At 37.4% G+C, this 23,887-nt stretch overlaps 1 long non-coding RNA gene across 1 annotated transcript in view; it reads right to left on the bottom strand.

The window, feature by feature from the left end:
• LOC123331367 overlaps positions 1–23,887 on the bottom strand; it is a 52,247-nt gene that overhangs the window by 19,752 nt on the left and 8,608 nt on the right. Inside the window, exons 2-3 of the long non-coding RNA XR_006547957.1 lie at positions 5,190–5,258; positions 5,043–5,086 (exon numbers count right to left, since the gene is read on the bottom strand). This is a non-coding gene — a long non-coding RNA (uncharacterized LOC123331367). The remainder of the gene's footprint in view (positions 1–5,042; positions 5,087–5,189; positions 5,259–23,887) is intronic.

Below are 23,887 nucleotides of genomic sequence, written 5' to 3'. Positions count from 1 at the left end.
CCTTCATAAGTAAAAAAGAAAATAAAAGATTCTCAGTAGGCAAAATTTGAGAGAATTCATTTCAAGTAAACTTTCCCAATTAGAAATATTAAGCTTTTCAGATTGAAGGAAAATCATATAGGTCAGAAACTTAGATATAAAAGGAAGAACGCTTAATAAGGAAGAAGATAAAAAATAATGGTTAGCCTCTCATTTTTCATATTCTTAGCAGTGTTTGTTCCAAGTAACAGCAATAATGTATTCAAGTATGTACATTATATGTGTGTGTACCTAAGTATGGATGATTTTGTATAAGTGAAATGAACAGCAACAAAGATATAAGGAATAAGAAAGAAAAGTTAGGAATATTCAGTATGCTAAAATATATCTACACTACTAATAAAGAGGCATAGTATTATTTGAAAGGAAACAGGTTAGTTGTAAGTGAATATAGAAAATCCTAGGGCAACTAATTAAAAAAAAAAGTAGTAAAACAGTATAGTGATACACTCTGAATAGAGTAATAGGAGACACAGGTTCAATCCCTGGGTCAAAAAGATCCCCTGGAGAAAAGAATGGCTACCCACTCCAGTATTCTTGCCTGGGAAATCTCATGGACAGAGGAGCATGGCAGGCTATAGTCCATGGGGTCAGACATGACTGAGCATGCTATGCTGAAGTAGAGAGTAAACAATCATAAGATGCTTAATTAAAAACAAAAGTGGGAAAAGTGGAATATAAAAACAAGAGCAATGTATAGCTAACGGTAACAAATATGATAGATATTAATCCAACTGCATCAATAGTCACTTTAAACATAAATACTCCGATTAATACAGATTGTTAGACTGAATTTTAAAAAAAAAGACTATTACATATTGTCAATAAGAAACACAATTTAAATATACATATGTTAAAAAACAAAATGGGGAAATATGCCATGCTAACATTAGTAAAGAAAGGGCAAGTAGTTTGCAATAATTTCAAAAAGTAGTTTTTGAAACAACTTTGCAACAAACTTTGAAACAAAATTTGCAACAACTTCAAAAAAGGAAAGTTTATCAGGGATAAACAAGGGCATTACATACAGATGAAGTTCTTAAATCTCCAAAAAGACATAACAATCCTTAACAAGAGAATTTCAAACATGGAGCAAAAGCTAATTGTAGGAAATCTATTTTCCTGCAATTCTATCATAGTTGGAGACTTTTAACTATTAGAAATGTATACAGCAGTCAAAATCATAGGATATAATTGAACTTGACAGCATTATAAATCAACTGTATGTAATTGACATCTATGGACTATTTCCAAAAAGCAGAACATACATTATTTAAGCTGATATGGAAAAGTCACTAGATAGACTCCATCTGGGCTATACACACATAAACAAATGAAAAGAAATGATATAATGTAGGCTGTCAAACTACAATAGAATTAAACTATAAATCAGTAACAGAATAATAAATAGAAAATCCCACTACACAAGGAGATTAAACAAAAAAGTCATAAATAGCACCTAGATAAAAAAAAATTTGAACTAATAAAAAAAAGTACAACTTATCAAAATTTGTAGGAGCCATTGAAAGCATGTTAGGAAAAAAAAAATGACCTAAAATTTAATAATCTTAACTTCTGCCTTAGGGAAGGAGAAAGTTACATTCAAAGCAAGGAAAAGAAAAATAATTTAGAGCAGAAATAAAGGAAATTGAAGACTAAATTCAGGAAAACTACAATGAAATCCAAAGGGAGTTCATTGAGAATATCAATTAAATTGATGCACCCCTAGATAGATCAATAAAATAGGGTCAGTAACGATATCAGAAACAAGAAAAACATAATTTTAAATCCCATGGACATTAAAAAGATAATAAATATTATGAACAGCCCTATGCCCACAAATTTGATAACTTACATAAAAATGGACCAATTTTTTAAAATGAAATATATCAAATTAACACAAGCTGGAATCAAGATTGCCAGGAGAAATATCAATAACCTCAGATATGCAGACGATACCACCCTTATGGCAGAAAGTGAAGAGGAACTAAAAAGCCTCTTGACGAAAGTGAAAGAGGAGAGTGAAAAAGTTGGCTTAAAGCTCAACATTCAGAAAATGAAGATCATGGCATCTGGTCCTATCACTTCATGGGAAATAGATGGGGAAACAGTGGAAACAGTGGCAGACTTTATTTTTTTGGGCTCCAAAATCACTGCAGATGGTGACTGCAGCCATGAAATTAAAAGATGCTTACTCCTTGGAAGGAAAGTTATGTCCAACCTAGATAGCATATTGAAAAGCAGAGACATTACTTTGCCAACAAAGGTCCGTCTAGTCAAGGCTATGGTTTTTCCTGTAGTCATGTGTGGATGTGAGAGTTGGACTGTGAAGGCTGAGCACTAAAGAATTGATGCTTTTGAACTGTGGTGTTGGAGAAGACTCTTGAGAGTCCCTTGGACTGCAAGGAGATCCAACCAGTCCATTCTGAAGGAGATCAGCCCTGGGATTTCTTTGGAAGGAATGATGCTAAAGCTGAAACTCTAGTACTTTGGCCACCTCAGGTGAAGAGTTGACTCATTGGAAAGACTCTGATGCTGGGAGGGATTGGGGGCAGGAGGAGAAGGGGATGACAGAGGATGAGATGGCTGGATGGCATCACTGACTCAGTGGACGTGAGTCTGAGTGAACTCTGGGAGTTGGTGATGGACAGGGAGGCCTGGTGTGCTGCAATTCATGGGGTCCCAACGAGTTGGACATGACTGAGCGACTGAACTGAATTGAACTGAAGAAAAGTAAAGTAGAAGTAGTAGTAATATACAACAGGATTAAGATAACACTGCTGAATGTTACATACAAAAATTGTTAAGAGAATAAATCCTAGTAATTCTCACCACAATTAAAAATATTTTGTTTCTTTAATGTTGTACCTATTTGAGATGATGGATATTCACTAAACCCATTATGGTAATCATTTCCTGATGTAAGTCAAACCATTTAATTGTACACTTTAAATTTAAAGCCATGTATATTGATTATATCTCAATGAATCTGAAAGAAAAAAAAAGAAATACAGTCCTTGAGATTATTAAAAAGCAGAATAATCTTCCAAAAGAGAAAGCAAAATGTCAGATTAACTTACTTGTGAATTCTAAGGAAAATTATACCACTTCACTCTAATCTTTCAGAAAATAGAAGCACCGGAAATATTTAACTCTTTCTACAAGGACAGCATTACTCTGATACCAAAACAAACAAAAATGAAATTTCTCAACTAGAAAACTATAGATGAGTATCTCTCATGAACACAGACACAAAAATCCTCCATAAAATAATAACAAATTGAATTCCATGTATGTGGATTATATTTTATGATCAAGTGTGAATATCTCAGTTATGAAAGGTTGGTTTAACATTCGGAAATCAATATAATACAACATATCAAGATGCTAAGGATAAAAATCATATGATTATATCAAAAGATAAAGAAAAAACATTTGACAATTTTTTTAATCTGTTCATGAAAAACTCTCAGCAAGCTAGGGATAAAAGGAAAATTCTTTAACATGATAAAAATATCTACCAAGAACTTACATATAGCACTATATTTAATGGTTAGACACCAGAAGCATTCCTATTAAGATTAAGAAGAAGGCCAGATGTTCCCTCACACAACTTTTGAATATCTGGAACTCCTAACTAATGCAATAGGAAAAGGACATGCAAGTTATAGAGATTAATACAGAAGAAATAAATCTGATCACATGTGCTATTATTGTCTACATATAAAATCTGAAAGAATGACCAAAAAAGTCCTAAACCTAAGCAATAATTAAAGCAGAGATACAAGATATAAGGACACCATATGAAAATCAATTGCTTTCCTATATACCAGCAATGGACAACTGGAATTTGAAACTAAAAAACACATTATCCTTTACATTAACAGTCCCCCCCTCAACTGATGTAGGTATAAAACTAGCAAAAACATCCAATAAAACCATAAAACTAATCAAATAAAGAAAGTAACTACACAGATGGAAAGATTTTTTTTTGTCATTTAGTTGTTAAGTTGTGTCTAACTCTTCTGCGATCCTATGGACTGTAGCCCACCAGGCTCCTCTGTCCATTGGATTTCCCAGGCCAGACTACTGGAGTGGGTTGCCATTTCCTTCTGTAGAAATGGAGAGATAGTCCATGTCAGTGAATAGGAAGACTCAATACTGCAAAGATGTCAGTTCTTTCCAAACTGACCTATAGATTCAATGCAATGCAAATCAAAATCCCAGAACATTATCTTGTTCTAAAAGTAATAGGGAGAAGCAAAAGATCCAGAATAACCAACTCAATATTAATGGAGAAGAACAAAGACGACTGACACCACACAACCTCAGCACTTAGTATAAAGCTTCAGTAATTGTTATGTCAGAAAAAAATATTACAAACAGTTCACTTAAACAGCATAAGGAGCCCAGAAAGTCACAAGATGTAGCCAACTCCTCTTTGACAAAAAGAGAAAAGTCAATACAATGGAGTAAAGATAAGAGTTCAATAATTGCTAGTAGAAGAAGTGGACAGCTACCTGCCTGCAAAAGGAAGAAAAGAAAAATAGACATATATCTCACTTTTCACAAAACTTAACTAAATGTTGATCATAGGCCTAACATAGAACACAAAATTTCAAGACTACTAGAACACAGGAGAAAAAATTAGATGACCTTGAGTATCCCTGTGACTTTTAGGTACAAATCAAAATGGCATAATTCTTGAAAAAATTGACAAGCTGGAATGCATTAAAATTAAAATCTGCTCTACAAAAGAAACGGCCAAGAGAGTAAGATACATCACAGACTAGGAGAAATCTTTGTGAAATATGATAGACAGTTATTTAAAATACACAAACACTCTTAATTCAACACAGATATCAATCAGCTACTTAAAAAGGTAAAGACACCTGATCAGACACCTTACAGAATATATACTGATTAAAAATGTCCAACACCATATGCAATTTATTTGCAGTTAGAGTTCTGCAAATAAAAATACAATAAAATGCACTACCCACCTATAGAATTGCAAAACTCAAAACTGACAAATTCTGATGAGGATCTAGAACAAAAACAAATCTCATTCAGTGCTGGTAGGAATGCAAAGTAGTACACACTTTACAAGAAACTACCATAATTTCTTCCAAAGTTAAAATTATGCTTACCATAAGATCCAGCAGTCATGTTCTTTGGTATTTATCCATGTGAGCTGAAAACTGATGTCCACATATAACCTAAACATGGATATTTATAGAAGCTTTGTAATTGTCAAAACTTGGATACATTGAGATTTCTTTCATCTGGTAGATGGCTAAATAAACTGTAGTATACCCAAGAAATGAACTTATTTTCAGCACTAAAAAGAAATGAGCCATCAAGCTATGCAAAGATGAAGAGGAATATTAAATGCATATTCCTAAGCAAAACAACCCAATTTGAAGACTTTCTACTGTGTAAGTTCAGCTACATGATATTCTGCTGCTGCTGCTAAGTCGCTTCAGTCGTGCCCGACTCTGTGAGACCCCATGGACTGCAGCCTACCAGGCTCCTCTGTTCATGGGATTTTCCAGGCAAGAGTACTGGAGTGGGTTGCCATTGCCTTTTCCTACATGATATTCTAGAAGAGGTTAAATTAAGGAGACAGTGAAAATACCAGTGATTGTCAGTTGTGGGTAAGAGGAAGGATGGATGCGAATCAGAGGAACATTTTCTATAACACCAAAATGGCAGAGAAGTGTTATGTATTTGTAAAAACCCATAGAATATACAATACTAAGTGAAGCCTAAAGTAAACTATGGCTCATGGGAAAGACATGACAGTGCAGGTTCATCAGTTGTAACAAATGTGCCATCCTGGTGCTGGATGTGTATAATGGGGTAGGCTGTGCGTTTGTGGGTGGGTTGAATCTATATGGGAACTTTCTGTGATTTCTGCTCACTTATGCTGTGAACCTGAAAATACTCTAAACACTAAAGTTTGTTTCTAAAAATAATTGGATACTTTAGATATTAAATACCCGTTTCTGATAGATTTATAATCCCAGCTGAAATATAAACTCTTTGAGGAAAAGGAGATGGCTTATCATTTTCTGCTTTCTTAGCTTTTAGATGATGGTCTCATCCAAACTGGACTTCCTAGGCAGTGCAGTGGTATAAAGAATCCACCTGCCAATCTAGGAGATGCAAGAGATGTGAGTTAGATCCCTGGGTTGGGAAGATCCCCTGGAGTAGGAAATGACAATCCACTTCTGTATCCTTGCCTGGAAAATCCCATGGACAGAGAAGCCTGGAGGGGCTACAGTTCATGGGGCCCCAAAGAGTTGGTCACGACTGAGTGTGTGTGTGCACACGCGCACACACACACACACACACACACACACACACACGTACGCACCCAAAGTAGAAGCTACAAATAATGAATGAGTATGTGGGTAAATGGATAAGTAAAGAAATACAAATTTGATCTTTCCAGATTTTCTAAATATTTGACACACAAACAAAAAAGCAAAACAACTAATGAGTAACCATATACATTGGACTCATTGCAAAACTGTGCACCTGTCCCTCAATTTCTCAGAGGTAATTGCTATAACAAGTCTGATGTTTATCATTCCCATTCATCTCTTTCCCACTCATATGTGGATTCCTGTAATATAGGACATTCCTCTTCCATGTTTTTTAAGCTTTATGAAATATTTTTACCCAGTGTCTACAACTTGCTTTTTCACCAATAAATGTCTGTAAGGTAAACTCATGTTCAGTCATGTCTTTCTATTGCACTCATTTCCACTAGTTTTAGTATTCTTTTTATGATCACACAATGTTTTTTTCTGTTTTTAATGAAAACTAGAAATAACCCTAATTCTATTGTTACTACCATGTTGGAATGAAACATCTGTGTACACTTGATGTAGTCATGTCTAGTAGTAGAAATGCTGACTCTTAGCCTGCATATAACTTCATTTTTTTAAGTTTTTCCAGATAACTCTCCAAAATGGTTGTATAATTTATACCCTTATGATTCCTCTCCTAAAACAGCAGTCTAACTTAGCCCTTTTGGCACTGATATTTATAGGATATTCTTTGCTGTCAATTTTGTTCAAGGGACTGTATCTCAAAATTTCCAATTCATTCTTCCATTTCTTCAAGAGGAGGGATTCAATATGACCATATTTCAGTGGGTCCTAACTCTAATTTTATGGCCTGAAACCACCAGAGTTCAGTGTCAAAAATATACGAGTTCCTTCTTCCTAACCGTCAACTATTTTGAACACTCTCATTTTAAAACACAGACCTAGTATAAGTGAAATTTTGGTTTAATGACAAATGAAGGGCTACATTTATCTAAATGTGATCTGTTCTAACAAGATAGGTTGCAATCTGGTTCATATGCTCTAGTCTCTCTGTTCTGACAAGCTTAATAAGCTGTTTCATGGTGATGTGAAATAATATCACCACAGAGCGATAATATGGCTGCTAAGATTCTAAGGTCTTGATAACTAACTATAGCTTTCTGCTAATGCCTAAAATTTATTAAATACATAATGCCTCAACACAATTTAACAATGAAGTATTCAGGTCTTATTTAAGAAAAAAAAAACACATTAAATCATTATTTAAATAAGGATTAACTACAAGAATGGACCATTCTGGTCTAATGCTGAGGTTACTATTGTTATTCTTCTACCAACAGTTACTTTTCATCTCAGATTTCTTCTGGAAATGGGTAACCCCTACGATTATGACCACAAAGCAGGATAGACAGAAATATACTTTTATCTGACCTTTTGTTCGGTAAGGATTTAAGATCGTTACTAGACTGGTGGTGTTTGTTTGTTTGTTTCTTTAAGCACAGATATAACTTGATGAATTTCCTACCCAAGTTAATACACCCATGTAATTGCCATTCAGAAGAAGTGAACATTACCAAACCCTGGAAGTGTTCTTGAGCCTTCTTCCAAACATTCCTACAAGGTTAACTATTATCACTTAAATTAAAAGACTTTATAATAAAATACTAGTTTAAATAGAACAAGTAACTTCTAATGAAATCAAGTGAGAAAAGGATTAACTTAGGATCATTAAAGAAGATAGAATAAGAATTAAGCACAAAGTTAGATCTCCTGATGCCCTTCTTGTGTCCATTCAATTACATCCCAGTCACTCAGCTCACACTCACTTTCATCTAAAAGAAGTGAGAAATTCAGAAATATGTTGAACGATGTTCTATTACCTTTGCATTATAGAAAATGAGATTCTCCACTCTGGTTGGCAGACTTCTACCCCAAGAAACTCTCCACTACTAGAGCTTCTCCCTCTTTGGACACTTATACATTTCAAAATCCTATATGCTCCAGCCGGTGGCAGGTCCATGCTCAGAAGCAGGTCACACAGAAGGATCTGAAACAAGTAGCCAATCTTTTTGGACTTTTGTCACTGCCTTGGAGGTACAGCTGTGTCCAGAGCACCTGGCCCACCACAAGCTGTACACTCTGGGGCTCTGGTCAGTTTATTACAGAATATACCACTGTGGAAAACGTCACATTTAGCCACCTGAATTTCATTCACCTGGTGCCATTGTTTACTCCTATCCCCTTGTCCGAGCATCCTTTGATTTCCCTTGTCTGAGAAAAGTATTCCTATTAATCTATTATAGAGTAATCCTCCTGACTCAATACCATAGCATGATGTCATCCTTCTAAATTAAGTATTTTTGGGCTAAATGACAGCAACAAAACAACAGAAACAAACAAACAAACAAAAAACTAGTGGACCAATGCCTTCTGTAATGTAATTATATACAGTTATGTTAATGTGTATTATTTTTTCTGAAGAAAAATTAAAAATCAGGCTTATATAAGTCTATAGCCCTAATCAAACTAGCACTCATGGTTGGTATATGCTGGTATCACAATGTTTGTGGATGCACCAAGTTCCCTTCAAACAAGGATAATTCAAGACAGCTGCAAAAAGTACCTGGAAACTTTTGTTAGTAACTTCTTCAGGATTCATCTTAATCTTTGAACTGAGGTTTTATTGTGTATGTGATGATCTTAGCCAATTGCTGAACAAGACAGTGATACTTAAGGGCAAGTCTTATTGAAATTAAAAGACGCTTACTCCTTGGAAGGAAAGTTATGACCAACCTAGATAGCATATTGAAAAGCAGAGACATTACTTTGCCAACAAAGGTTCGTCTAGTCAAGACTATGGTTTTTCCTGTGGTCATGTATGGATGTGAGAGTTGGACTGTGAAGAAGGCTGAGCGCCGAAGAATTGATGCTTTTGAACTTGTGGTGTTGGAGAAGACTCTTGAGAGTCCCTTGGACAGCAAGGAGAACCAACCAGTCCATTCTGAAGGAGATCAACCCTGGGATTTCTTTGGAAGGAATGATGTTAAAGCTGAAACTCCAGTACTTTGGCCACCTCATGCGAAGAGTTGACTCATTGGAAAAGACTCTGATGCTGGGAGGGATTGGGGGCAGGAAGAGAAGGGGACTACAGAGGATGAGATGGCTGGATGGCATTACTGACTCGATGGACGTGAGTCTGAGTGAACTCCTGGAGTTGGTGATGGACAGGGAGGCCTGGCATGCTGCGATTCATGGGGTCACAAAGAGTCGGACACGACTGTGCGACTGATCTGATCTGATCTGAACATATGACTGAGTAAATCAACTGTACAATTTCACCCAACATGGAATTCTTCTAATAGGTAATCTTTGCTCTTCTGTGCCCCAAGGGCAGATGCTTGGTAAGACTGTCATATTTTTTCCACTTCCCCAGCCAAATCCTATGCTTCCACATCAGTCCTCTTTGTTCTGTATAGCTAATAGTCCAGTAAAAATCTGGATTTAATAATATTCAACATATACTTTCTATAAAACCTGTCCTGCAAAGACATCTCATAGATTCATATTTCTTAACTTCAAGCCCAAAGCCATTTCCATGATGCTGCTCTCTAAATATTCTGGTCGAGGTTTTGGTATAGTATGGTTCATTACAAAGAGCTTAAAATTTTACAATCTGCTATTTGTTTTATCCCTAGTTTTACAGACTTCCTTGGTCAAGTCTCCTTAAGGCCCTACATATTAAGCTCAGTTAAGGGCCATTATTCTCTATTTTTAGTATCTATGTTCTTCATGGCAACATTAGTCAATTAAAACTCATATTTTCCCAGTTATTTTATGCTAATGATATTAATAATTTCTTATCTCTAGAAGAGGGCTCAGACGACAGATGAATAGAAGTATTTAAAATACAGGAGATATCATAAATGTCTGCTGTCTTTAGAAATAGTCTCACAAGTTTTGCCAACAGAGTTCTATGATCTGCTAGAAGACTGTAGAGGCAAAGTACTAATCTGCACAGTGTCTTGTTGAATTAAAAAATATTCACAGCCTTAAAGTTGAGAGTTATGTCTTTTTCGATGGGAATTTTTAGGACTTCAAAGCTGGGAGACACATCTCCAGTAACCCTGACAGAACTGCTTCAAGGAGGCAACCTGGTTATACAGAAATTTTGCAACAAAGTGTGAACATCGAAAGATTATTGTTAATGAAAGCCAGATATTCCAAATTAAGGAATTTAGTGTTTTTCTATGTATTGGAATACACAAGCATCTGGGCCCACCGAAATCATTCCTCTTATGTGCATCTTAGCTATATGGAGCCAGTATCCTGTGTTTTTACATCCTGAGCTTCCTTGGCGTTCACTTGGAGTGGCTATGGTGGTCTGATAGCTACTAGATCACAGGTATTCTTCTGCTTTTTGAGTGCCCTTCGTACTGGAGTTTCAGCTTCAGCATCATTCCTTCCAAAGAACACCCAGGGTTGATCCCCTTTAGAATGGACTGGTTGGATCTCCTTGCAGTCCAAGGGACTCTCAAGAGTCTTCCCCAACCCCACAGTTCAAAAGCATCAATTCTTCGGCGCTCAGCCTTCTTTACAGTCCAACTCTCGCATCCATACATGACTACTGGAAAAACCATAGCCTTGACTAGATGGACCTTTGTTGGCAAAGTAATGTCTCTGCTTTTCAATATGCTATCTAGGTTGGTCATAACTTTTCTTCCAAGGAGTAAGTGTCTTTTAATTTCATGGCTGCAATCAACATCTGCAGCTATTTTGGAGGCCCCCCAAAAAAGCCTGACACTGTTTCCACTGTTTCCCCATCTATTTCCCACGAAGTGATGGGACCAGATGCCATGATCTTCATTTTCTGAATGCTGAGCTTTAAGCCAGCTTTTTCACTCTCCTCTTTCACTTTCATCAAGAGGCTTTTTAGTTCCTCTTCACTTTCTGCCATAAGGGTGGTGTCATCTGCATATCTGAGGTTATTGATATTTCTCCCGGCAATCTTGATTCCAGCTTGTGCTTCTTCCAGCCCAGCGTTCTGAGGATTCACCAGCTCACATTGCTGCTGCTGCTGCTGCTAAGTCACTTCAGTCATGTCCAACTCTGTGTGACCCCGTAGACAGCAGCCAGGCTCCTTGGTCCCTAGGATTCTCCAGGCAAGAATACTGGAGTGGGTTGCTATTTCCTTCTCTACCAGCTCACATTGGAAGGCTGCAATTGCTGAGGACTGTGACATTTTTGTTTATTCATGTGGCAGGAAATATTCGTCAGTCAGATATTGAGTATAACTCTAGGCTAATAAGATTAGACTTGAGACCTCCAGCTAGTGAAGGGCATTTTCTGTTTCCTATGAATTGCGCTCTAAATATACACCCAGGCAAGGGCAGATTACTATTACATAGGCAACCAGCATCACAATCAGAAAACCTGCTCAATCCTATCTTTTGCACACTGAATAATCAAGTCTATCTGATCCGTGCCAGGGAAATCAAATTTAAGCTTATAAACTAGAGCTTATTAGTCCATTTCAATTATCTTGTCTATTCTTAACTAAGGAATTATAGTATACATCAAATGAAATAGTTCATTTCTCAGAAATGTCTCAGAATTGATCATTTTAAGCTGATGTTATTTTAAAAAATTATGGAAAGGACATTTGTCACTTGATAGTAATTATTATACCTAAAATATGGAAATGAATTTTAGAGAGGGGTTTAGAAAGGAATTATCATGAATATTACTTGATCAAAAGGGAAGCATCCAGTTTTATGAGAGCAATACTGCTAACTAGACATGACCTTAAGTGTCCAGAGATATTTTAAGTAGGAGCCGACACATTTTGGGAGGAAGTTTAGTCTACCTGTGTGCATGCACTAAGTCGCTTCATACTGTTGGACTCTGTGACCTTATGGACTGTAGCCTGCCAGGCTTCTTTGTCCATGGGGATTCTCCAGGCAAGAATACTGGAATGGGTTGCCATTAGTCTATCTGGATTCTCACTAATACCACTGGGAAAGCATAAAACTTTGATTTTTTGATTTACATGTAAAACTTAACTTTTGATTCTTCTTCCCCTTTCCTCCTTCATCACCACTCAGAACAAGTATTTGAGTTCCACTTGTGTACCAGACATAATGCTAGGTTTCCTTTCCCACCTATCTTTGTTATTGATAGTTTGCTTGAATACATCCTGATAACCACCCAAAGCCATCCTTGCTTCTTGCCTGGACTGGTCTCCTACGTGGTCTCTCACATTCTTGCACAATCTGAATCACTCCTCACAGAACACTAAAAGCTTTCTCCCCACATCACAGATCTGACCATGGTAGAGAAGACAGTCTTATGAACTCTTTAATGACTCTCCAGAAAGCACCTACGGCATGCTTGTTTTGTGCTAGGTTCTAGGGATGGTACATAGGGAACATATGATCTATTGTTGTCTACCGGGTATTTACATTAGCATTCATCTCTCCACTGAACTGCAGGTTCTGTTCAGAGGGGTAAAAAGTAAGAAAAAAGTCATTTTAAGGCTTTTTCTTAAGGCCATTTTAAGGCCATTTCAATTCGGATTGAAAAGGAAAATACTACTACCAAACTAATTGTTTAGGATATGGTGGAACCAGATTTCTCACAAAGTGCCAATGGTTCAACCTCTTTGGAAAACAGATAATTTCTTTAAAAAAAATACATAGAGAATGTAAATGAAAAACGTTGCCTGCCATATTAGTAAACAAAGGATGTTGCAGCCATCAAGCCATCATGTTATGCCTGCCCTGATGATAAGCCCTGAGAGAACTCAGGATAAAATATAATCCTGCTATCAATTTATCACACAGCAGTCACCCTCTCCCCCATGGTGCACCCTAAGAAAATTCAGGACAAGAAAACACAGGATATTGGCTCCAGGTAGCTGAGGTGCATATGAAAGGAGTGATTTTAATGAGCCTAGGCTCTTGCATCTTCCCATATTCTGAAACATGCTAAATTCGTTAACTTGAGATAATCTGGTTTTCCTTAATTAACAGTCATCTTCTGAAGTTCTGACCACCTTCATCTTTGTTGAAAAATCTATATATCCTGACTCCCCACCATTCCAATAGCAATCAGAGTTATTGGAGATGCTATGTCCCAAACTTAAGTCCTCAGTTTTGTCCACTGAATAAAACATAACTCAAATTTTAGGTTGGGTCTTTTTTTTTTTTTTTATTTCAGTTGACAACACCTTGCGATCCAGCAATTCTACTCCCAGATTATCACTTAAGAGGAATGAAAGCATATCCATACAGAGTCTTATATATGAACTTCATAGCAGCATTACAGGAAACCAAAATGCCAAAATCTACTTGATAAAAAATGCAGAGAAAGCCTTTGACAAAATTCAATACCCATTTATGATAAAAAAACCCTCCAGAAAGCAGGCATAGAAGGAACATACCTCAACATAATAAAAGCCATATATGATAAACCCACAGCAAACATTATCCTCAATGGTGAAAAATTGAAAGCATTTCCCCTAAAGTCAGGAAAAAAGACAAGGGTGCCCACTCTCACCACTACTATTCAACACGGTTTTGGAAGTTTTAGCCACAGCAATCAGAGAAGAAAGAGAAATAAAAGGAATCCATACTGGAAAAGAAGAAGTAAAATTCTCACTGTTTGCAGATGACATGATCCTCTAGATAGAAAACCCTAAAGACACCACCAGAAAATTACTAGAGCTAATCAATGAATATAGTAAAGTTGCAGGATATAAAATTAATACACAGAGAAATCCCTTGCATTCCTATATACCAACAATGAGAAAAAAAGAAAGAAATTAAGGAAACAATTTCATTCATTTTGAGACAAAAAGAATAAAATACTTAGGAATCAGTTCAGTTCAGTTCAGTCGCTCAGTCGTGTCCGACTCTTTGCGACCCCATGAATCGCAACACGCCAGGCCTCCCTGTCCATCACTAACTCCCGGAGTTCACTCAGACTCATGTCCATCAAGTCAGTGATGCCATCCAGTCATCTCATCCTCTGTCGTCCCCTTCTCCTCCTGCCCCCAATCCCTCCCAGCATCAGAGTCTTTTCCAATGAGTCAACTCTTTGCATGAAGTGGCCTGTACTTAGGAATAAATCTACCTAAAGAAACAAAAGACCTATATAGAGAAAACTATAAAATATTGATGAAAGAAGTCAAAGATGACACAGATAGTTGGAGAAATATACCATGTTCATGGATTGGAAGAATCAACATAGTGAAAATGTGTATACTACCCAAAGCAATCTATAGATTCAATGCAATCCATATCCAGCTACCAACAGTATTTTTCACAGGACTAGAAAAAAGTAATTTCACAATTTGTATGGAAACACAAAAATCCTCAAATAGCCAAAATAATCTTGAGAACGAAGAACGGAACTGGAGGAATCAAACCTCCTTGACTTCAGACTATACTACAAAGCTACAGTCATCAAGACAGTATGGTACTGGCACAAAGACAGAAATATAGATCAATGGAACAAAATAGAAAGCCCAGAGATAAATCCACACACCTATGGACATCTTATCTCTGACAAAGGAGGCAAGAATATAAAATGGAGAAAAGACAATCTCTTTAACAAGTGGTGCCAGGAAAACTGGTCAACCACCTATAAAAGAATGAAACTAGAACACTTTCTAACACCATACACAAAAATAAACTCAAAATGGATTAAAGATCTAAATGTAAGACCAGAAAATATAAAACTTCTAGAGGAAAACATAGGCAAAATACTCTCTGACATAAATCACAGAAGGATCCTCTAAGACCCACCTCCCAAAATAATGGAAATAAAAGCAAAAATAAACAAATGGGACCTAATTAAAATTAAAAGCTTTTGCACAATGAAGGAAACTATAGGCAAGGCGAAAAGACAGCCTTCAGAATGAGAGAAAACAATAGTAAATGAAGCAACTGACAAAGAATGAATTTCAAAAAAATATAAGGAGCTCATGTAGCTCAATAACAGAAAAATAAATGACGCAATCAAAAAATGGGCCAAAGAACTAAACAGACATTTCTCCAAAGAAGACATACAGCTGGCTAACAAACACATGAAAAGATGTTCAACATCACTCATTATCAGAGAAATGCAAATCAAAACCACTATGAGGTACCATCTCACACAGATCAGAATGGCTGCTATCAAAAGTCTATAAACAATAAATGCTGGAGAGAGTGTGGAGAAAAGGGAACCCTCTTACACTGTTGGTGGGAATGCAAACTAGTACAGCCACTATGGAGAACAGTGTGGAGATTCCTTAAAAAACTGGAAATAGAACTCCCATACGACCTAGCAATTCCACGGTTGGGCATACACACCAAGGAAACCACAATTGAAAGAGACACGTGTATACCTTAATGCTCGTCACAGACTGTTTACAATAGCTAGGACATGGAAGCAACCTAGATGTCCATCAGCAGATGAATGGATAAGAAAGCTGTGGCACATATACACAATGGAATATTACTCAGCTATTATAAAGAATGCATTTGAATCAGTTCTAGTGAGGTGGATGAAACTGGAGTCTATTATACAGAGTGAAGTAAGCCAGAAAGAAAAACACCAATACAGTATATTAACACATACATATGGAATTTAGCAAGATAGAAATCATGACCCTGTATGCAAGACAGCAAAAGAGAAACAGATTTAAAGAACAGACTTTTGTACCCTGTTGGAGAAGGCGAGAGTGGGATGATTTGAGAGAATAACATTGAAACATGCATATTACCATATGTGAAACAGATTACCAATCCAAGTTTGATGCATGAAACAGGGCACTCAAAGCCAGTGCCCTGGGACAACTCTGAGGGATAGAATGGGTAGTGAGGTGGAAGGGGGATCAGAATGGGGGACACATGTATACCCATGGCTGATTCATGTCAGTCTATGGCAAAAACCACTACAATATTGTAAAGTAATTAGCCTCCAATCAAAATAAATAAACTAATTTTTAAAAAAATGAACAGTACATATAAATCTCAAAAATAATAATGTTGAGTTGAAGCATGACCAAAAAAAAAAATCACATTTTATGGAAAATTCTATAAAATGTATTCTATTCCATTATGACAAAAATCATATTAGTTGGTTATTGGGAAATAGAAAGTGTGAATAGAGAGGGTCAAAACTGATGAACTACAAGTGGTTATAAATCAACTTTTGAAAGTTATAAATATGTGCATTATGTTAATGGTGATGGTTCCATAGGTGCATACATATGTCAAAGTTAAATTGTATATGTAAACATGTGCCATGTGTGTCATACCTCAAAGTTGTTAGTAGTTTATCATAAAGTAAGGATGAGTATTGCTAGAAGGGAAATTTCCTCTTAAAAAAAACACATTGTTCTGAACATTTCCAGTGCGATTTTAGCGCTCTGGCTCTTAAGTCTTGATAAGTGTTATTGTAATAACCATGTCTTCTGTTTTCTCTATTCAAATGCTTGGACATGTGGAGTTTTGTTGACCCAGGAAGAATTCCTCCTCCAAGGGCTACCGAAATTCCTGCTGCTGCTGCTGCTGCTGCAAAGTCACTTCAGTTGTGTCTGACTCTGTGCGACCCCATAGACAGCAGCCCACCAGGCTCCCCCGTCCCTGGGACTCTCCAGGCAAGAACACTGGAGTGGGTTGCCATTTCCTTCTCCAATGCATGAAAGTGAAAAAATAAAATGAAGTCGCTCACTCATGTCCGACTCCTAGTGACCCCATGGACTGCAGCCCACCAGGCCCCTCTGTCCATGGGATTTTCCAGGCAAGAGTACTGAAGTGGGGTGCCATTGCCTTCTCTGAAAATCCTAGAGATGGTAAGTAGTCTGCCCAGTGCCAGTACTTTTCAAATGCAAACAAACTAGTCAAGGGCCTATACCCATAGCCACCTCCTTGATGGTATTCTCTCACTGAGCCACTATCTACCTGCCCAGTTCGCTCCAGGACCAGCTATCAGACAACTAGGGACAGCTTCTCTACCCTAGAACACTCTGAAATTATACAGACTATTCAGTTCTAAAGTTGTTAATTCTGTTTTATCATTCTTTCCCAAAGAACCTACAAGCAAAGCTTTTGTCCACAGGTACCATCCTTTCTTTACCTCCAGGTCATGGCATATTCCCTCCTCTTTGGAACACTGAATAGAAAAGCCTTTTCTGTGTTACTCATCTCATCTGTGGGTCTTACCGTATTATTCAAGTAATAAAATCTATCAAAGATAGTCATCTTAATTTTGTTAGTCTTCAATTTCCAACAGAAATATTTATACTTGTTTTCAACATGGATAACCTGTCTAGTTCATGTATCTCATGAATTAAACTTAAAAAATGGCATATTAACTAACAATTTTAAATTAACTAATGTCACCAAATGATATTTGGTAGTAAAAGTGATGCATGCATGAAATATTAAGTGATTCTTTGAAACAGCCTCCCAAAATAACAGAATAGTAATCATGCTGTCAAAGAATACATAACTTTTTTTTTGGAGACCTTTATAGCCCTTGATTTTGATTTCACAGGCTGTCATCCAAGCTGAAGATTCACCACCTCTCCTCTAACTGTACTACAGCAGCCAGTTTTATAAAAGACAAAGTCTGAAAACCATTTGTCAGAAGATCAGTAGTGAATTAGGTGCACAGTTATTAGAATAGCTTAGATGCCTGGGTGGAGAGGTACCCACAAAGGAGTAAATTTTTGGAAATTTGGAGTGTGGTCAGCTGTTTTAGAATACATACCTTACCCTTAAAGGAAAAAAAAAAAAGAATCACCAGTAGTTAAAGTATGTTCTTTCCAAATTAATTTTGTACTTATTTGGAGCTTAAAGGAAAAACTACTCTGAATATGCAGAATTTGACCTTTTTGTACCAATTTTTAGGGTTTGCATTTTCATGAATTAAATATAGAGCACACATTATTCAAACTTAATGGCTCTTTAAATGTCTGAGTGACCTCCTCTCAACTACAGACATTTCACACATAAATCATTAGACGCACGTGGTGATCTAGTGCTTAGCACCAGGGTTTAAAATCCTTTCTGACTCCTTTTCTTGGTTCTAATATTTGTGTTTCTATAGGATGGTGTGGTTAGTCTACAAGTGTTCACTTCTGGCCAATATTGCCAATCTGATGGAATTCAGAAGCACATAGAATTGATGCTAGATCCTGGGGAAATATGAAGAAAGCATATAACCTATTCCAGGTCTCAGAGTGCTTAGATGAACACTAGAGAAGTCAATGGCACCCCCACTCCAGTACTCTTGCCTGGAAAATGCCATGGACGGAGGGTCCTGGTGGGCTGCAGTCCATGGGGTCGCTAGGAGTCAGACACGACTGAGTGACTTCACTTTCACTTTTCACTTTCATGCATTGGAGCAGGAAATGGCAACCCACTCCAGTGTTCTTGCCTGGAGAATCCCAGGGATGGGGGAGCCTGGTGGGCTGCTGTCTATGGGGTCACACAGTCGGACACGACTGAAGCGACTTAGCAGCAGCAGCAGAGAAGTAAACTTGTATCCCAGGTGGCTCAGTGGTAAAGAATCTGCCCACCAGTGTAGGTGATGCATGTTGAATCCCTAGGTTAGGAAGATCCCCTGGAGAAAGAAGTGGCAACCCACTTCAGTATTCTTGCCTGAAAATCCCATAGACAGAGGAGCCTGACTGGCTACAGTTCATGGGGTCACAAAGAGTCGGACATGACTGAGTGACTCAGCACACATAGAGGACAAGATATAATGATACAACTTTATAATTATATGCTAACTTGAATATAATTTCATGTGTTAGTGAATCCTTTAGTAAAACCTTTAGAACAGGGCAGTATTCAGAACCAGGTTTCCTACATCGGAATTCTTACTTTACCACCAACTAGCTTGACTAGCGGAGAAGGCAATGTCACCCCACTCCAGTACTCTTGCCTGGAGGATCCCATGGATGGAGGAGCCTGGTGGGCTGCAGTCCATGGGGTGGCTAATGGTCGGACACGACTGAGCGACTTCACTTTCACTTTTCAGTCTCATGCATTGGAGAAGGAAATGGCAACCCACTCCAGTGTTCTTGCCTGGAGAATCCCAGGGACGGCGGAGCCTGGTGCGCTGCCGTCTATGGAGTCGCAGAGTTGGCCATGACTGAAGCGACTTAGCAGCAGCAGCAGCTTGACTAGAGGCCTTGGGCAGTTTGACTACTACCTCTCAGTCAAATCTGGTTTTCCTGTCCACGGCATAAGCTTGTGAAGATCAAATGTAATTTTCTATGTAAAGTGCTCAGTACAGAATCTGTTCAAATATAAAATTTTACTCAAAACCATAAGCACCATACGCAGCCTCCTATTTCAATGACAACCCTATCAGGAAAGGACATCATTCTGTATAAAATTAGGTTGGCCTATAGAAGCAGAAGCCAGATGGTGGGAGAAGACTCAAACCATAGTTAAGGGGGAAAGTTGTCATCATGGTCAAAGTGTGTTGAGACCTCCACAGGACAGGGAAAAAAAGAGAACCAAAATATTTAACAATTTATAAACCCTTGAAAAACTTGGAGATAGTTCTACTTTCTGATTCTGATAAATTACACTAAGACTGTGAACCATATTAGAATATTGACAGACAAGCTTACATGAAGTTGGCAGCATAACATCGGGGTTAGCATTCCAATTACCGAGTCATGCTAAATTAAATGAGTTTAAGACATTACTTTGTTTCAGGAAAGTAAAAGATACATGATATGTATTGTTTAGAATAATAGCAACAGGGTCAATTCTAGGCCTGATATTCTAAGAGGTTACATATAAAATGCTAGTGAAAGTTATAGAAACCTGACCACAGGAGAAACAATTGAGATATCTAGAGATATTAAGCAGATGATTTATAGGGAACAAATGAGGCCAAACTTAAAGTGTAATAGTTGTATGAAATAGATGCTTAATTATACAATTTAAATAATAATGTTAACGGCTGCTAATACGTATATATTAATAGTATTTACTATGTGCCAGGCTTCCTAATGGATGATTTCTATATTTTAAGTAATTAAATATTTTTAAGCTAGAACAGGATATAGCTTCAGCATGAGTACACAACAATAACTATAAAAGTGCAGCATAACTTGCAAGAGGGGTTCAGAGACAAGAAGACTAAAGAGGTATGCAGATGTTGGTCCACATCTGTGCTTAATATGAATAGACAAATGGAGAGCTTAGAGCTATCTTCTTCAGTTACTTGTCAGCAACATCTCCACCACCATCACTGGCATCGTGACACCATCCTCATCACCACTACCATTAATATTTTCTGAGTACCTATTTTGTGCTGGACACATCTAATACACATCACAAAGTTGGTTAGAACGGTCTCTCCCCCTATATGAATGTCATAAATAATGTTCAGACTAAATAATTAGTTTTTCCAACTTCACAAAAATAAGTAGAAAAATAAAATCAGGATTTGTGTCCATATTGGCAGACTTAAGATTTCACGGATTTCCCCTATACATGATCTGTCTTTTAAAGCAAGTGTACCAATTATGTAAAGTTTAAAAATAAAATAAATAAATAAAGCAAGTGTAAAGATGGAACTATCATCTCTGTTTTTTTTCTTTAGAGGCACCTGTTACTAGAAATAGACAAGATTAGTATACATGAATCTAAGAAAAAGCCTTTGTAGGGACTCAACTCTCCAATGAAAAAATACTCAGTCTCTCCATCTGTGTCACCAGGATCTCAAGTCTGCTAGCCACAGCTGCAGCAAAATGGGGAAGCCAGAGCTGCTCTGCTTTTTTGTAGGCTATAGAATGAATGTTCCAGAGAAATGTTTGTTGTTATTATTCAGTTAGTTAACTTGTGTCTAACTCTGTGACCCCATGTACCACAGCACACTAGGCTCCTTTATCCACTACTGTCTCCTGGAGTTTGCTCAAATTCATGTCCACTGAGTCCATGATGCAGTCTAACAACAAAAACAAACTCAACAGTCAATAAAATCATACATATGGGAGCACAAGAGAACTGAATTCACAAGGCAACATGATAGAGAGATATCCAAAAAGCAATAAGCCCCAAAAAGAGATGTAAGGGGCAAATCACTTCACCTCTGGCAGCAAAGCAGGGCTAAATTATGGCCAACATATAAGTGGGTAAAAATAAGAGACATACAAATTAATAAACAGAAGCCTCAATAGAGATGAGAGGCCAGAAGGGAGAACACACATACCTTGTGAATGTAGCAGAGTTCCAACCAGAAGAAGACTCTTCTTTCCTAGCAAGGACTCAGACAATGAAAAGTCATGGGCTCTGTTTACTGGAGCCCTCGCAACTTTCTTTTCCTTCCTGTAAATGGGTTCTCCTTCCCTTGCCCTGACTGACTAGCCATAATTACAAACCTCTGGTTGTAATTCTCTGCTGATTTCAAATAAACCCATTTTTGCTAGAGAAATATCTGGCAGTCTGTTTCAGATCAACATCAATTTCCAAAGTCTTCTCCATTTCTAATTGGCTTTCCCAAAACAATTATGAACATAGACCGTAGTCCAGCACTTAATTTCCTTTCAGTTATTTAGTGTTTTATGCCTCATTTCAAAATAGCTTCTAGTTTGAAAGCAAAACAGTCTTCTTTTACATCCTACTTTTATAAATTTAAGACTAGATACTCTAAACTTTGGGGAAATATCTTCAAGAACACTGGCCATTGAATATTTGCTTTATTCTCTTAAAAGAGGCAAGAATTCCAAAGTTAAATAGACACAGGTTTATGTGGTTACTGCCATGTACTCTGTGTCTTTATATAAAGATTAAATGAGTAACTTCATTGTTCTTTATGTACCTTTTAAGGTTACTATCAGACACCATGGATCTAACACAGCACATGGGTATAACACACCGTTTTCAAACAGATCAGTGGTCACAAAAGCAAGCATTCAGTCACTCCCTTTCACTCTTTTCCTTTGCAGACATTCAATCATTCACAGCATACCCCACCCCACACCTCTCCCCAAACCTTTCCCCACTGAGCCAGGCGAAGACTCAGATTCCTCTCACAGATTCATGCAAATACTGCCAACTTATAGAAACTGGCAAGTGGCTTATAACCTCTTTAACATCCTTAAGTCTAACTAGAATAACAATGAAGCAAATAGCTGAAAAGCATGAAAATACTAAATACATGTTGGAAAATGGCTAGAGATCAGGAATGGCTTCCCAATTGAGTTGATATGACAGGAGACAGATGATTATGTCAAAGTTCAATGAAATGAAAATTCTGTTTACAGAAGAAGTGTACATGGGTAGTAAAAACAGAAAGAATCAGAGAAGCCAGATAATAAATATCTTTGAAAAATGGCATGAAGTTCAAACTTTGACAAAGAGGATTTTAAGGGGAATGGATAAAACATGTTTTCAGGGAAAAAAATAAGTTTAATGTTTAGAATTAAACATTTATAATCATTTAGAAGATAAATTTGACAAGGTAAGACCAATTCAAAACTATTGTAGGAACATAGGTAAGAGGTAATTGGTATATTCCGCAGTGGGAATGGAAAGAACTAAGGTGATTATCACTGGGAATGCCAAGTAGGTCATGTTTAGAAATAATGACATATGTCTAAATATTAAGAAGTGTTTCTCAATATTTTGTTGTCTATATTCCCAGCTCCTTCTCATCCCACGAGATTCTTAAACCAAATCATACTTATCTTTTCATCTATAAATATTTAAGTATTTTCTAAAAGAATTTTTTCAAACATGACCATTATCACAACTGAAAAATACTGACAATTTCTAGTATCACTTAACATCCAGTCATTGTTCAGAGTCTCCGATATTATCTTTTTTAAACAGTTGATTTTTAAACCAGGAACCAAACAAGGCTCCTTTTTGCATGTGGTTAACATATCTCTAAGTCTTGGTGATAATTTACCCCTTCCATTTAAGATACTAAGAGGAGACAGAATTGGAGACCAAGGGAGGAGGTATGTACACATTGTGCCCTCCAGTTGACCTAAACTGGACTCAAGCAACTACAGGCTCATCCCAACCTCTTTGTCCTTGCAATATGCATGCTGCCTACACCACTCCCATACTAGAAGCTAGTTCAAGGACACAGCCTTGAGAGAATAAGGTATTGACAAGATCACCTAGATTAAATAGGTGTCTGAACCAAGTTAAGGATTCTGTATAAGCTTTTAAGATTCTGGTGGGCTGTTGAAGATATGATCCAGTAATTTTGTAGCCACCCAGGGCAAGCCAAATAAATTCCTTTGATGAACCCTGCCATCTACTTCGGAGAAGGCAATGGCACCCCACTCCAGTACTCCTGCCTGGAAAATCCAGTGGACGGAGGAGCCTGGTAGGCTGCAGCCCATGGGGTCGTGAAGAGTCGGAGACGACTGAGCGACTTCAGTTTCACTTTTCACTTTCATGCATTGGAGAAGGAAATGGCAACCCACTCCAGTGTTCTTGCCTGGAGAATCCCAGGGACAGGGGAGCCTGGTGGGCTGC

This window comes from Bubalus bubalis, chromosome 23 (assembly GCF_019923935.1).
Source record: "Bubalus bubalis isolate 160015118507 breed Murrah chromosome 23, NDDB_SH_1, whole genome shotgun sequence".
NCBI classification, from domain to species: Eukaryota; Metazoa; Chordata; class Mammalia; order Artiodactyla; family Bovidae; genus Bubalus; species Bubalus bubalis.
Note: the sequence above shows the minus strand (reverse complement) of the source record. Positions and strands in the feature narration are given on the sequence as shown.